Below are 14,126 nucleotides of genomic sequence, written 5' to 3'. Positions count from 1 at the left end.
TGTTGATTGAAGCAGTAGAAATTCATTTACCAAGGCACTATTAGCTAGTCGAGTTAACATCCCAAGTGTTCTGGGCTGAATTATGTCCCTCTCAGATTCATATGTTGAAGTCCGAACCTCCAGCACTTGAGAATATGGCTGTATTTGGAGTGAGCATCTTTAAAGAGGTAATCAAGTTTAAATGAGGTCATTGGGGTAGGACTGATCCAATGTAACTGGTGATCTTATTAGAAGAGGAGATTAGGATACAGACACACACACACACACAGGGAAGATGCTGTGAGGACACTGGAGGAAGACAGCCATCCACAAGCCAAAGATGGAGACCCTACTGGGAACTAACCCTCTAACACATGGATCTCAGACCTCCAGCCCCAGAATAATGAGAAATACATTTCTGTTATTTCAGCCCCACCGTCTGTGGTACTTTGTCATGGTAGCCCTAGCTGACTAATACATCAGGGTGCCAGTTCTATTTTCCAGTAAAACTATGTAGCTACACAATGAGCCTCAGCATCATACTTTCCCCAGGGAATCTGAAGTTTGTAGAACTAGTATCAACCTAGTAGATGACGGGAAGCCAGGTTTTTACCATATACACTAATCCATTTGTCTACTCTCTCTTAGTTAAATATGTCAGGGAATAAAATACAGACAATTAGCATCAGTCCCTCTCCTCCTTCGTAAGTGCTTGTTTTGTACAGAGGGAGGAGAACAAAATCTGGGGGCAGAGAACAAAAGCTGGCACTATGAATATTTTAAAATAAACATGTGCCACAAAGATAAAGTTTGGAAGCTTGAATTTAAGGCTCTAAAATCAGCCTATCCAATATCATATGACTTGTATCATTTCAGCTGTCATTCGTTAAAAACATGGACTGGGGAGGTTAATCTAAAAGTCACTGGTGTAATAAACAAAGTTGAGGCCTGAGAATTTGAATAGCTGAATTACAATCAGGTTCTAAAGAACTGTGTTGTTTGATTTCACTACCCTTACTAGAACCAGCTGGAAGATCAAAAGCATCCATTAACTCTTAAACTTCCTAACCTATAGGGCTTTCCATTCCACACTGCCCAGGCAATTCAGTAGAAGGTATGCATGTTAACTGCTAACATAGGGCACAGAAGATAGAGGGAATCATTTATATTTTAAGGGATTAGTCTTTTAAATGTATTTTGCTGGGCTTTGAAATTCTGATTGTGGACCTTTGTGTTACTAAATATTCAGTTCAAATCAATGGTTATTTATTGAATAATTGAGGGCCGCCCACTTTATAACATCTTTGGTGCCTGGCATGTGTCCAGAGAAAGCACCCAGGGGGTTCTCAAGCACTTTTTTTACCTCTTCTCTCTAGTCTACAGGATTCAGTCTCTGCATGGATCCCACTGTTTCCTCTTGTAGGAAACTGTGTACCTACCCAAAGGAATCCTGTGGGGACTAGGGCCCTGCTTGATCTTGACAGTATTTATCTTGAGAAGCTGGCAATTTGCTCCAAAAGCTTTCTAAAGGCAGACTGCTGCATTTGTGAAGAGATTTAGACATTATTTTGATTGTGATTCAAACATTATTGAAAAAATTAGTAGAGAAATGTAAATCAAAACGAGTTATCACCTCACACATGTCAGAATGGCTATCATCAAACTCTACAAATAACAAATATTGGTGAGGATGTGGAGAAAATAGGGCCCTTGTGCACCGTGGGTGGGAATGTAAATTGGCACACCACTACGGAAAACAGTGTGGAAGTTCCCCCAAAATAAAAGTACGACTATTATATAATCCAGTGATTCCACTCCTGGTTACATACCCAGAAAAAAACATACCAATACTAACAGATACATACACCCCAATGTTTATAGCAGTGCTATTTATAATAGTCAAGATATGAAAACAACCCAAGTGCTCATCAACAGATGAATGGATAAAGATGTGGTAGATCTATACAATGAAATATTACCCAGCTATAAAAAGAATAAAATTCTGCCATTTGCAGCAATGTGGGTGGACCTAGAGAATATTATACTTAGCAAAATATGTCAGAGAAAGACAAATACTATATGATACCACTTACATGTGGAATCTGAAACAATAATACAAATGAACATATATGCAAAACAGAAACAGACTTACAGATATAAAAAGCAAACTAGTGGTTACCAGTGGGGAGAGGGCAGAGGGGAGAGGCAAATTAGGTGTATGGGATTAAGAGATACAAACCACTATGTATATAATAGATAAACAACAAAGATACATTATGTAACATAAGAAATTTCAGCAATTATCTTGTAATAACTTTTAGTGAAGTATAATCTGTAAAGATACTGAATCACTATGCTGTACACTTGAAGTTAACATAATATTGTAAATCAACTATACTTCAATAAAAAATTATTGCAGCATCTAGTTTGGCTGTTTGATATTTTCACTAGAATAAGTTTGATTCAGCCATTTTAATTCTTTTTTTTAATCCAGTTTTCTACTTTACTGATTTTATTATTCCTGTTCTCTTGTTAATAAAACAAATTTATCCAGACGGTAAAATTATTTATTTATGTAGGGTGAAGAAACTTATGAAAATAGGAAAGAACAACTTTAAAGAACTCACTCATCTTTCTCCATTCTTTTCACCTGGATGCTGGATTACTTATTTCCCAGACTCAGTTCTGCAGCTATCAATCCTGGCAAAAACACTTTTCAAAGACAGAGTTATTGGAAACTCTGAAAAGAAAATGAAAATGTGAAAGCTTCCATCCAGTAGGGTGTAGATTCATAGATCCTTTGGGAAAAATTAGACTTCTCTGATTACTGTGTTAGTTTTGTACTATAGTCCTCAACTTTCCTATCTTTCCAGCTGCAGTATAATGTGCTTTGTGTTTTTCTGCGTGTACTCGGTGACAAAACTGTAATTCAAGTGAAACTTTAAAATAAATGCCGTGTCATAGGCTGAAAAGAAGCACCAGGAACAGAGATGATTACAGAAGCAGGAACAATTTTTTGCAACATGAAGCGCTAGTCTCTTTACACACTAAAATCAAACATTTATGTGCCTGAGCAAATCACTGTCACATTTTCCATCGTTGGACACAGTAAATAGAGGAGCTTGATTTCAACACTGGGCAGACTCAAGATACAGGATTCTGCCGCATAAACTTATACCATAGGAGGGTATTTATGCAGCAGATAATAATAATAATAATAATAATTTATTAATTATAATAATTTATAGTAATCAAACACTTACCATTTTACAGAGTCCTAAAACAAAGTATATTTTATTAATAAATATTTGAAGTTTGATAAAAAGTAATAATTTACCAGAATTCATGCCAAATACCACTAGATCTTCATATGTGGGTAATCCATTGAACAGATGATGATAATTCAACAGTTCTCTGATTGTATTTAAATCAAGGTATTTAATATTGAATTGAAAATTATACTAAGATATTAATTTGTTTTCCATGGACACCATATACTCAGTTCTTTGTTGATGGAGTATTACAAATAGGCACACATTAAATCCATAGATAACTGAATTTGCTGGACAAAACTGATAATGAGAAGATTTTGCTAAACTTATGAAATGTCATTCTGCCTGTTACAAAATTATTGCTGTTATGTCTAAATCTATTTTTCCTTTCTTTTCTCTTTGGTACTCCACAAATCATGCTCCCTAACCAGTGGATTTTCTGTTTAGATTCTGCAAAATGAAGATCCTAGAGGCATAGAGGAAGCAGGGGAGAAGGGATGTGATCCATCTTTGACAGCCGTTGTTAGTGTCACCACCCTCTAGCCATCTACCTTCAACCCAGCAGCAGCCATCGGTTCTAATCTCTAGCTTCTTTCTTTACTTCCAGAAACAATCTCGTTGCTCTTCTCAGGGTTTCCAGGATGAGAAGGGCAGCACACTCTGCTCAGATGTCTAAAGCTCCACAATGTGGGACTCCTGGGCTTCAGAGTTACCAGCACCAGCCATCCAGGCAATGCTCCCTCCTCCTGGATTTGATTTCCTCATGGGTCCAGTTGCAGCTCTGAGCTCCTGTGATGCCAGCATCAGCCTGGTGGCACCCTCTCCCCAGGGTGTGAATGCCAACTCTGCAAGCATCCTGCTTCAAGACTTTAGGTTCTGACAACCCCAACCTTTGCCCTTCGTTGCCCTAATCTAAAGGGTGATACCTCCTTCTTGCCCTTATTAATCTTTGTGTTACCCCATTATTTCCTTTTTCAGTCCTTCAATACAATTGAACTAATTCTTATTTTAAATTTCCTCTGTTGAAAAACCTACTCCTGTTCCTGTTTTCCTGACTCAAACTTCATTGATGTGCTGAGTGATTTAGGTAAAACAAAGTTAAGACTATTCTGAACTAATGAAAGTAAAATGACAGGATAGTTTACAAAACGTTTATCTTGAGAACAACAACAACAACAACAACAAAACAGACTGAATAAACAAAGCTTTTAGGTTATTGGTCTTATTTAATACCTAAAATCATTACTATTAAACATATTAATTAGTCAAATGCACAATATTATTTTAGTATTTTTTCAATGTTAGCTTTAAACATTAAACAAAAAGTAAATTTTAGTTTCTGCCTCAGTGACTGATTTAAAAATTTGAATTAAGAGGATATGAGCAAAAAAAGTGTTATTCTTTTAGAATTCCACAGTGGAAGGCTCTTTTTATCTAATACAGCACAGTTAAATGACAAGGATAATTTAACTGGAAGTATTTTCTGTAAATCACAGATTAAAAAAACTCAAGATAGTGTCTTGCCTCTCCCTGCCTATGTGTAAAACAAACAAAAAAATGTATAGATTAAGAACCTATCTCTGTTTTCCACAGGGAAAAAGAGAAGGGATAATAGTTCTTGAACACTAACTTACAGAAGGCAATATTCTCTTTGCTACATTATAGCATTTAATCCTCATATTACCTTTTGAGGTATGAATCATCAGTTACTTTCTTTCGTTTACTTGGAACATAAGGAAATGGAGTTCTTACGGAGCTTTAAGTATCAGCCCCAGATTTGAACTTGCTCTCCTGCCTCCAATCCTGGTGCTTTTTTTGCTAACGCGTTTCTAGCCTAGTTGGTACTTAATACAGTCATCACATGAAAGAATCATTCAAACCTCTAGCAGCCAACATGAGTCCCTTCTCTATTACATAACATTTTCCAAATGCAGTTGGTGCTCACACTGTTTATCCCGGGGCAATTTCCTATCTCCCTCCTCTCCTTCCTCCCTTTTCCCTGTCTTGCTTCTCCTCTTCATTCATTTCTCAAATGTTTGTGTTTAAAATCTGTGAAAAGTTCAAAAGTTGTTTTCCTACTGATGCATGGTTATGTTTTTTAAATCATGTAACACATCACTTTTAAATATATATCTGTATGTCTATGTCAACATAGAAATACACATGCTTGTATATAAGTACCTGTATTTATGGCCAGGTTAGTGATCAGTAGGAATTCATAACAACTGTCATAATTTCCTCACCTATGTTAGTTTCCAAAATGGCCAGTCTCACAGTAGATCCCTCTGATTTTTAATTGGCACACAGTCTAAATTAAAGTATATGATTATCATCAAGAATACCGAATTAAATTCTCATTTGTCTCTGAACAAGCATTCTGTTTAGTAGCAATTGTTGAGAAAAGTTTTAACTCACACCCTTTTCAGAAACAGTCAAATATATTAATGCATAGGTCTTATGTTTCTTTGAACTCATTTTAGTAATTAAATAGAGCCATTGCCTGAATTCTTCAGTTGTCTCACACATTTGTTGTTGTTCTTTAAAAGAACAAATTACTTTTCAATATTTGTTGACAAAACACTCAGACTTTAAAAATTCTTGAACTGTGTCTTCAATTCTTTGAGATTTCAATTTTAAAAATATTGCAATGTTTTTCACCTGATTTAACATCTTAACTTTCAGAGCTAGCAGGTGTTAAAAATCTCAAAGTGGCAAGAGGAGATTTGATATGCATTAACACTCAGTGTTTACCTCAGATATGAATGACTCCCACAGGACAAAGTGCCAGACAGCTTCTATCCAGGGAGGAGGCTGAATTCAGAGGAACCTGAAGTGAAAATATTGAATTAATAATGCTAGATTTAAAGCTAGGTCTTAAGTGTTCAAAATGACAAATGGCCACTTCCAACAACTTTCTCAGTAAACATGAAATGATCACCAGAAAGAAGAATAACATTTCAAGTGGTTAAAGAAGGATATTTTTCCCTCAAAGTAATAACTCTATATAAGACTACTGGCTCAAGACCTTTTGTGATGGTGTCACCACCAGGTTAAGGAAGTATTTCTTCTCTTATCTAGAAATACCTTCTTCCCGGAGCCCCACATCCAATTGACACTGACCATACAGTAGATTATGCTCTTAGGATTAGGAGCAGTCCAGACCCATTCATCAACCAACCTTCAAAATGTGCACGCTACTGGAAAGCTTTGTGGTGCTTTAGGTAACATAAGCACATGGTTGGAATAGCTAAACTGTGGCCACTCCGGTTAAATTCAATAAATATTATTACCAACTGTAGCTGTCAGAAAATTCTTGCAGGACCTAAAATGATAATGTTTACAAATTTCTGTTTCATTTCAGCAAAGCAATACAATATAGCAACAACATTAAAGAAAGTATATTCATCAGAGCCAAAGACTGTCTTCCAGTAAGGGGACCAGAGAGGTCAAGAGTGGGTTCCTACTATCCTCCCTGCCGAAGGGCTATCTGCTTCCTCTCTTGCATTAGGAGCAATCTATCCATGCACAGAACTCCTCTGAACCAGGGAATGTGAATGGAGTCCAAGTCAAATTTCTTAGACTCTGCTGTTCATGTAGGTATATTTGTGTTCTGTAACCATCCCTAATGACATAACTCTCCAGGGAACTCACTGAAGCTAGGTGGAAATCATTGAGCTCACAGGTATTGACAAACAGTACCGACAAGTTTATATAATCCCCTCCAGTTCTCCTCCCCCGAAATTTACCTCAGACTTGTGGTTACAGAGCAATGCTGTTCACCAGGTGTCAGAGACGTGCAGATACATCTCTCACTCTAGTTCAACAATTAAGGCCAATTCCAGGGCTGCTGGAATTTGCCATTATGGAACAAAGTGTCTATAAAAAAATTTGTGAGGTTTAGTGACTCTCATGCTCACTGTTTATGCTCACTGCTTCAGGGGAGAGGAGCCAACACCTAACCTCTCTGGACCCCTTGTTGGGAGACAGTCTTTCGCTCTGGATGATTTACTAATTTTAATATAGTTACTATATTGTGTCACTTCCCTGAAATAAAACACAAATTTGTGAACATTATCATTTTGGGTCCCCTAAGTTTTCTATAGCAATTAAACCCTGTCTAACTGCCACCATTAATGCCCACTCTTAAATTATACTGTGTAGATAGTTTCTTATTTTGCCTATTCATAGATTCAGTCCTCATCATAAATAAAATCAAGCATAACTTCAAAATGAGACTTTTAGAGCATAACCTCATGCCTTTCTTACCGCAACTACTGCCATGTCCACCATCCTTACAAATTATGCTGCAACCATTAAAAAGACAGTAACTTGGAGTTCCCAGAACATGCAATGAATTTCCTTGAACCTACACCTAAGCCCAAATTCTTCATTAGTCTGAAGTTTGTTTTCTCCTCCTGTGAAAGATGCCCGACCATTTCCTTTCCATTCACACCTCAAAGCAGTGACTGTTTGTCCACAGCCTCCTCCCACAAACCACTTTCTGCCCCTTTCTAGTCACACCCTGGCCTTATGTAATTGGATTAGGAGTGGATCCATGACACCTGTTCAGGTACTCAGCATTTTTCTTCAGGGATTTTTAGAGAGAGAACTGGCTAGTCATTTGTCTTTGGGGAACTGAACTGGAAAGTCGGTCTAAATTTTCTGTTGAGGTAGCCATGATTAGCCCTGGCCAAGCAGACTGAGTAAGCAAAGAGCCAACTTACAGAGAGAGAAGTGAGGAATCAAAGTAAAATCATGTGGCCCCAGAGAGGGAATGTGTGAGTGAGAACAGCTGCCCAGTGACTTTTCCAAATTCATAGACCTGCTTATGCTTCCCAGAATTAAGCTATACAGTATTAGCCTGCATACCTAAGTTCCATTTTACATAGGGTAGTCAGAATGGATTATTAAAAAGATATTTTTAGCATAAACACCACAATCTTCTTAAAGGATTCCTATTCAGTCTTGAAAACCCAACTCAGGCTTGACTTCTGTTGGGAAGCTTCTTCTGATTTGCACAACTTCTTTCCTCTTGTTTTCTCTATTGTTAATCACCCCCTCCTCAGTATTATCCTGTGCAGATTGTGTCTGCTTATACTTTCATACAAAATCATATAGAACATGGCATTTGATAGTTATTTAACAAGTTGTTGAGTGTGACTTTCCCTTATTCCCAGAATTTTGTCAAAGACCCCAAACTGAGGAATGAACAGTGTAAGCATTCACCTTCTAAAGAGATTCACCAACAATTGAGGTCAGACATTTTTTTCAAGAATTCACTTCAAGACAAAACTACTTCTTTTAATTCTATACCATTGAGACAAGGAGAGATCTGGATAGTTAAATTGGAGCTTCATCCAAGAAAATCACTCACAAAGATGCCCAGAACCAGAAACTGAGTCTATTGCCCTAGTTGGATGGTTGCTGAGCTGAAGGACCTACAAATATGCCTGGCGTGGTCAACAAAATTGAGTTTTGACATGGATCCTTTTGAGTTAGAAGGGGGATAGAGACATAATGACTGGGGCCAGCTTCTTATTCAGAGATTTCTACTTGTGGAAAGCACATGTCACCGGAAGTCCCTGAAGGGACAGTGATGGTATGTGCCTGAGGGGACCTGGATGAGCCTCTCTCCTCTGCAGGTCCCTGCAGCCCCAGGGCCTGTGAGGTACCGCTCCAGCACCTCCTGCACCTCCAGTGAAGGAGCACAGAGGCTGCAAGAGGAAGCTGTAGGGCACTTCAGACAGTCCCCAGTGAGGCACCTGGAGTAGGGCTACAATGTGCAAACCTCTGGTGAGAGATGACACTTCTCCATAAGGAACACGAGGCCAGGAGAAAGTGATACTGCCCACAAACACCGCACAGAGAGCCACGTATCAGCAAAGACGACCACTAACCGATAGAGTCAGAAGCAAGCAAGTGGGCCAGTGTGCTCACACCACATACAGGTAATCAGTGCCTAAATTCACCTCTGCCTACTCCAGAGTCGGGGGTGGGGTGGGAGTGTCTCTGGAGACACCAACTCCCTCTTCTCTCTACAGGTCTTTGGAGCTACAGGTGTGGCCTAATGGTGGGGAAGAGGAAGTTTGAATTGGTTATGCTACTGAAGCTTTAATATCTCTTGGGCTAAATTTAATCATTGAAATGTGTCATAAAGTTACCATTTCTACCCAAATTACTTTAAAGTTCAGAAAAAGAAAGTGAACATAGTACGGTTAAAGGCAATAAAGAACATTGTAAAAGCTTTACTTTTTTTTAACTTAATTTTTTAAATTATTTTTTTGTTTTGTTGTGGGGTTTTTTTTTGGGTGAGGTGGGGTAGGTAATTAGGTTTATTTATTTACTTAATGGATGTACTGGGGATTGAGCCTGGGGCCTTGTAAAAGCTTCACATTTATATCCAACCAAGGTGTGGTTGCTCTATCAAGGGGCTACCTTGGTTGACATGTTTGCCTTGCCCTTTGGAGCCAAGAGTCCTTGAGGCAGAGCTTGGACCATTCAGATCAGGGTTCATAGTTCCTCACCAGAACCCCAAAACTAGAAGAACCAACTATAATAAATGTGGGATGTAACTGAATAAACATTTACACCTTATGCCAAGGTTTTGTCTAAGGTATTATTGAACTCAGGTATGTAAATCTGAATAAACTTCTTCTTCTTTGCAATCCTTCCAGTTTCTAGAGTGGGCTATAACATTTGTGACTGTTGATAAGCCTCTATACTCTGAAATCCTCCAGCCCTAAGTTTCTACAACACGGTTCTTTTCTGATTTTTTTTCCTACCTCTGTATTGCTTCTTAGTCTCCTTTAGAGACTCCCCTTTCTCTGTCTATTTATTACTTCTCTAAAATTTGCTTCTCATCCTGATCTTCTCATTTTGGTGAATGGCAACGGACACCAAAGACTAAACTCTCCAGAATAAAAATCTGTAACTTCTCATATGATCATCTCTTTCTTCATCTTTCACGTCCAATTAGTCAGTAAGTCCTTCAAATCTATGCCCATAGTATTTGAGACATCACTGAATCTCTCCCCATTTTTCCACAGTGGAGTCTCCACTTGCACCCTGTTTTATTTTTCTGGATCTCTGAAATAATTTTTGTGGCCCAAGGGCAAGTATCTCCCTCCTTCAGTATGTTCTCCAAAGGGATCAGGCTGATCTTTCTGAATTTCTGTAATTCTCATGCCCTTCTCTCAAATGACGGTCACCAGAGACTGACCACTGTTTATAGTGACTGGCCAATAATCCTCTCTGGACTCTGGCCTCCATGTACCTGTCTAGTGTCATCCATGGTTCCTTTTATGTCCTACTCAGTTCTACTGAATAGTTACACCTTCCTGAATGTGCATGGTTATTTCATATGTTCTTGCCCAGGCCTGAAAAAGCCTCCGCTTAGTTGTCCATCTGAGAAACAATGGCTCACCTTCCAGAACCCAGCTCAATAGTCCTTTCTCTCATGAAGCCATTCTTTTCTCTCTATTCCCTGATGCTTGATCACTTCCTCTTTTATGCCCTAACTGTACCCACTTACAGCATCTTTTTGCAACACTTATGCCCTTATTTGATTACATTTTTGTTTTTTCAGTTTCTCTGGCTCCAAGCATTACTAGGGCATTACTCAACTAGTACATATTAGGTGGTCAATAATAGTTTGTTGAAAGAGTAAATAAACATGTTAAATAGAAGGTCAAAACCACATGACTATAACCAGTAATCTAAGGATGATACATATAAATACCATGAATAACAAAATTTTAATTTTAAATGAAACTATTCAAAATTTGATGAATCTCCCTAAATGTCTATTCAGTGCCAAACATGGTGTTGAATATTAGAAGTACAAATATACTTAAGACACAATCTATGATTTTGATGCACTCAGATTTTATAGCAGACAAATTAGGGTGTGAGATCAATCTTGTCTCTCCTAATAGAAGGATTCATACTATGAATGAAGACTGTTATGTAAAAAATATACAATTCAAACTAAATAATGAAGGCAATGAAAAGGATACTCATATAATTTATTATGCAAACCAGGCACTTGTGAGAGCAAAAGGAGGCACTAGAATAATCACATGAGGACAGCAGGTAAGTTGTCTACATTTGGACAAACATTCAGAATGTATGTTCATTCTAATGATGGGAGAATGATAAAGAGCTCAAACAACGGAGAAATGTCATCCGATTCATTTTGTCTTCATTTCCGATTTCATTTGTCAGTGTCATCTGATTCATTTTGCTTAAAGCGAGCATGCTCTAATGTTATCCTGTAGATGTTTGGAGGGGATGAAAAGTACATTCAGGGAAACCGATTAGGAAGTTGTGATAATTATCTACAAAGAAATTATGGGAGCTAAGGAGAAGGCACTGGCAGCGGAAATGTAAAGAGAGAAAATGGACAAGAAACTTAGGAGACGCAACGGATATGGTATAAGGATAGTCTGGATGTGAGAACCGAAGGAGAGAGGAAGTCAGATGGCTTTCTGACCTCTGTGTGGGAAGTCTGTGAGGAAGTTAGGGCCTCCAACAAGAAAATGGCTTCAAGATATATTTGGTAATGTTTTTAAGTTAATGAACTTTTTATTTAAAAGAAAGAGTAAATGAGACAAATCTACTTTGCTATTGAAAATGTGAAAATGTGATCTGTACTTATTTGAATAAAGCGTGCTATTTATGTTATACAATGTGAATGTTTATTGCCTTTTGAAAACATACTTAGCAGTTTTTAAATATATGTAAATTTTATCATTTCCTCTTAAAAACCTTTCCTGACCTGTGAAATTGACCTTAGTATTCACACATCACTGTGCACACTGTTCTGTTACTATACCTATGACTATTTGGGTCCCCGCTCTTCCAATGCAGGAAACATACGCCGTTATTCTTTCTACCCAGTGCTTTTTCAAATGCCCAGAAGGCATTAGAGACTCAATAAATGTGACTTCAAGTGAGCTCTGTGTATACACTATTTTTATAGGAAAAGACATTTCAAAGTTTTAAATTAGCATGCTGGCTGGAGTACATGGTGTGCCTGTTATTTCCCATTTACTGGTTGGGGGCAAATACTTGTTAGCAATCTAATGTCAGAGGCATTCAATTAAAAATTATATAATATAAGGTAGAGGTAATTAATTTAAAAAGAAATAAAGCAAAAGAATGGATTGGAGAATTCCTAAATAGAAGAGACAAACTAAAGATGTGAAAATGTGAAGAAATACTGTTCTAGGGAGAAAGAACTGTGTGAACACAGAGCTACCACTGCTAAGACAGAGACTCTTCCATTTCTTCCAGAGACTGTCTTTGGGATAATGGCACCTGGAGCTTCTCTGAGTTCTCCAGTAGCAATCAAAGCTCCAGTCATTTGGACTGCGGAAGAGAAGAGGACTGTGTCAGTGAGCATATTTGGATGAAAGTATAAAGCAGAGCAGGGCTCTCAGGAAGAGAGTTATGTGAAGACAGGAAGGAGACTGGGGTGCAGGGGAGGGGGGTGGGTGAGAAGAGAGACATATGGGTAGAAAATAGGCCGATTCTGGGTGTACAGTACAGTAAGGTTTGGGGATAGATCTGATTTCTCTAAGTAGAAATATTTAAAGATGAAGTAAATATTTATTGATGTCAAATTTCTTTTTTTTCTCTACATGATGCTAAGTAAAGTATTTTGGTTAGTTTTTCTCTAACTGTAGTAAATAAGTGGTTTTCAGTCAGCCTGGGGTAAGACCAAAGAATATGCATTTGTAACTAATTCCCCAGGTGGTGCTGATCCTTCAGGCCCAGGAAGCACACCTGGAGAACCAATGAACTAAGCTGACAGATGTCCAAGTGGCTGATGTCAAGGAAGCACAAGCTAAAGTAAATGTCAGTTGCACTACTTTAATTTCAATTTTTCTAGCGCTTCAGACTATTTTATGAAAATTAGTGTTTCCTGATACTAATCTTGTAAATATGTAAGTTATAAATGTACGATGATTGCATCACTCAAGTGAAAGTAAAGATCACAAACATCAATAAGAAGTGTTTATTGATGTCCTATTAAGGCTCAGGCAGTGACTGCAGCATTTTATAAATTAATTAACCTCACTCAATCCTCTGAACTGTGTTGGGTATTAATAATGATATTCAGTTTGCAGATAAGTAAACAGAACTACAAAGCCATAGATTAGGGTGAAGGACCCTGGCTGGGCTGATCCAGAGTCTTGTTCTCTTCCACACACTCTTCTGTTCTGCGTTAGGCAATGAAGACGACAATGTATTCACAATGGGCTCATGGACAGAACCAGGAGCTACTGCTCCTCTTTTTCTAGCACTAATGTTTGCTGCTTCGAAATACCAGGGGGGTTTTGGCAGTATCACAGTGTTACCGCATGTTGTTAGTCCAATAAAATGCACATTAAGCTGCTACGAGTATTTATATATTTAAACAGCACTGTGTATTTTACTCTTACAGTCCACAGTTTGTTCCCTAGACAACAATAGAGCCTCCTGTAACTTTGTTTATAGGGTTTGTGGAAAGATCTCAAGTGGAGAAGCAGGGAGCATTATCTCAGGAATGCATGACAATGTTCCCAGCTCCAGTTTGAAGGCTAACTGCCTCTCAGAAGTCAGGGGAGGTTTGCGGCTGAAATCAGTCATAACCCAGAGATTATTTAAAGCAGAGAAGAAGAATTAGCCTTTTGCAGGTGGTTTTCAGTGAGGTATCTTTTCAAATCATCACACTTTATGTTGACATAGGAAGTGAACATGTTTGACTGAGGTATTTGTACCTTCAAAAGGACAGCAAGGGAGCTAAAAATCATGATTTAAGTAAGCCAGTTGTTTAGGCATTATTCATAAGATGATCAGAAGAGAACAAGGATTGGAAAGTAGGGAGGATGT

General features: G+C 38.1%; 1 protein-coding gene across 3 annotated transcripts in view; it reads right to left on the bottom strand.

The window, feature by feature from the left end:
- Positions 1 to 14,126, bottom strand: part of SNCA (synuclein alpha) — a 232,234-nt gene that overhangs the window by 124,511 nt on the left and 93,597 nt on the right. For all 3 annotated transcript variants that reach the window (XM_045506657.2, XM_074343953.1, XM_045506655.2), the window contains one exon: positions 6,003 to 6,078. The gene's annotated coding sequence lies outside the window, so the exon portion shown is untranslated. The remainder of the gene's footprint in view (positions 1 to 6,002; positions 6,079 to 14,126) is intronic.

Source organism: Camelus bactrianus, chromosome 2 (genome assembly GCF_048773025.1).
Source record: "Camelus bactrianus isolate YW-2024 breed Bactrian camel chromosome 2, ASM4877302v1, whole genome shotgun sequence".
Taxonomy (NCBI): domain Eukaryota; kingdom Metazoa; phylum Chordata; class Mammalia; order Artiodactyla; family Camelidae; genus Camelus; species Camelus bactrianus.
The sequence above is the reverse complement of the archived record's forward strand: the minus strand, read 5'-3'. Positions and strand labels throughout refer to the sequence as shown.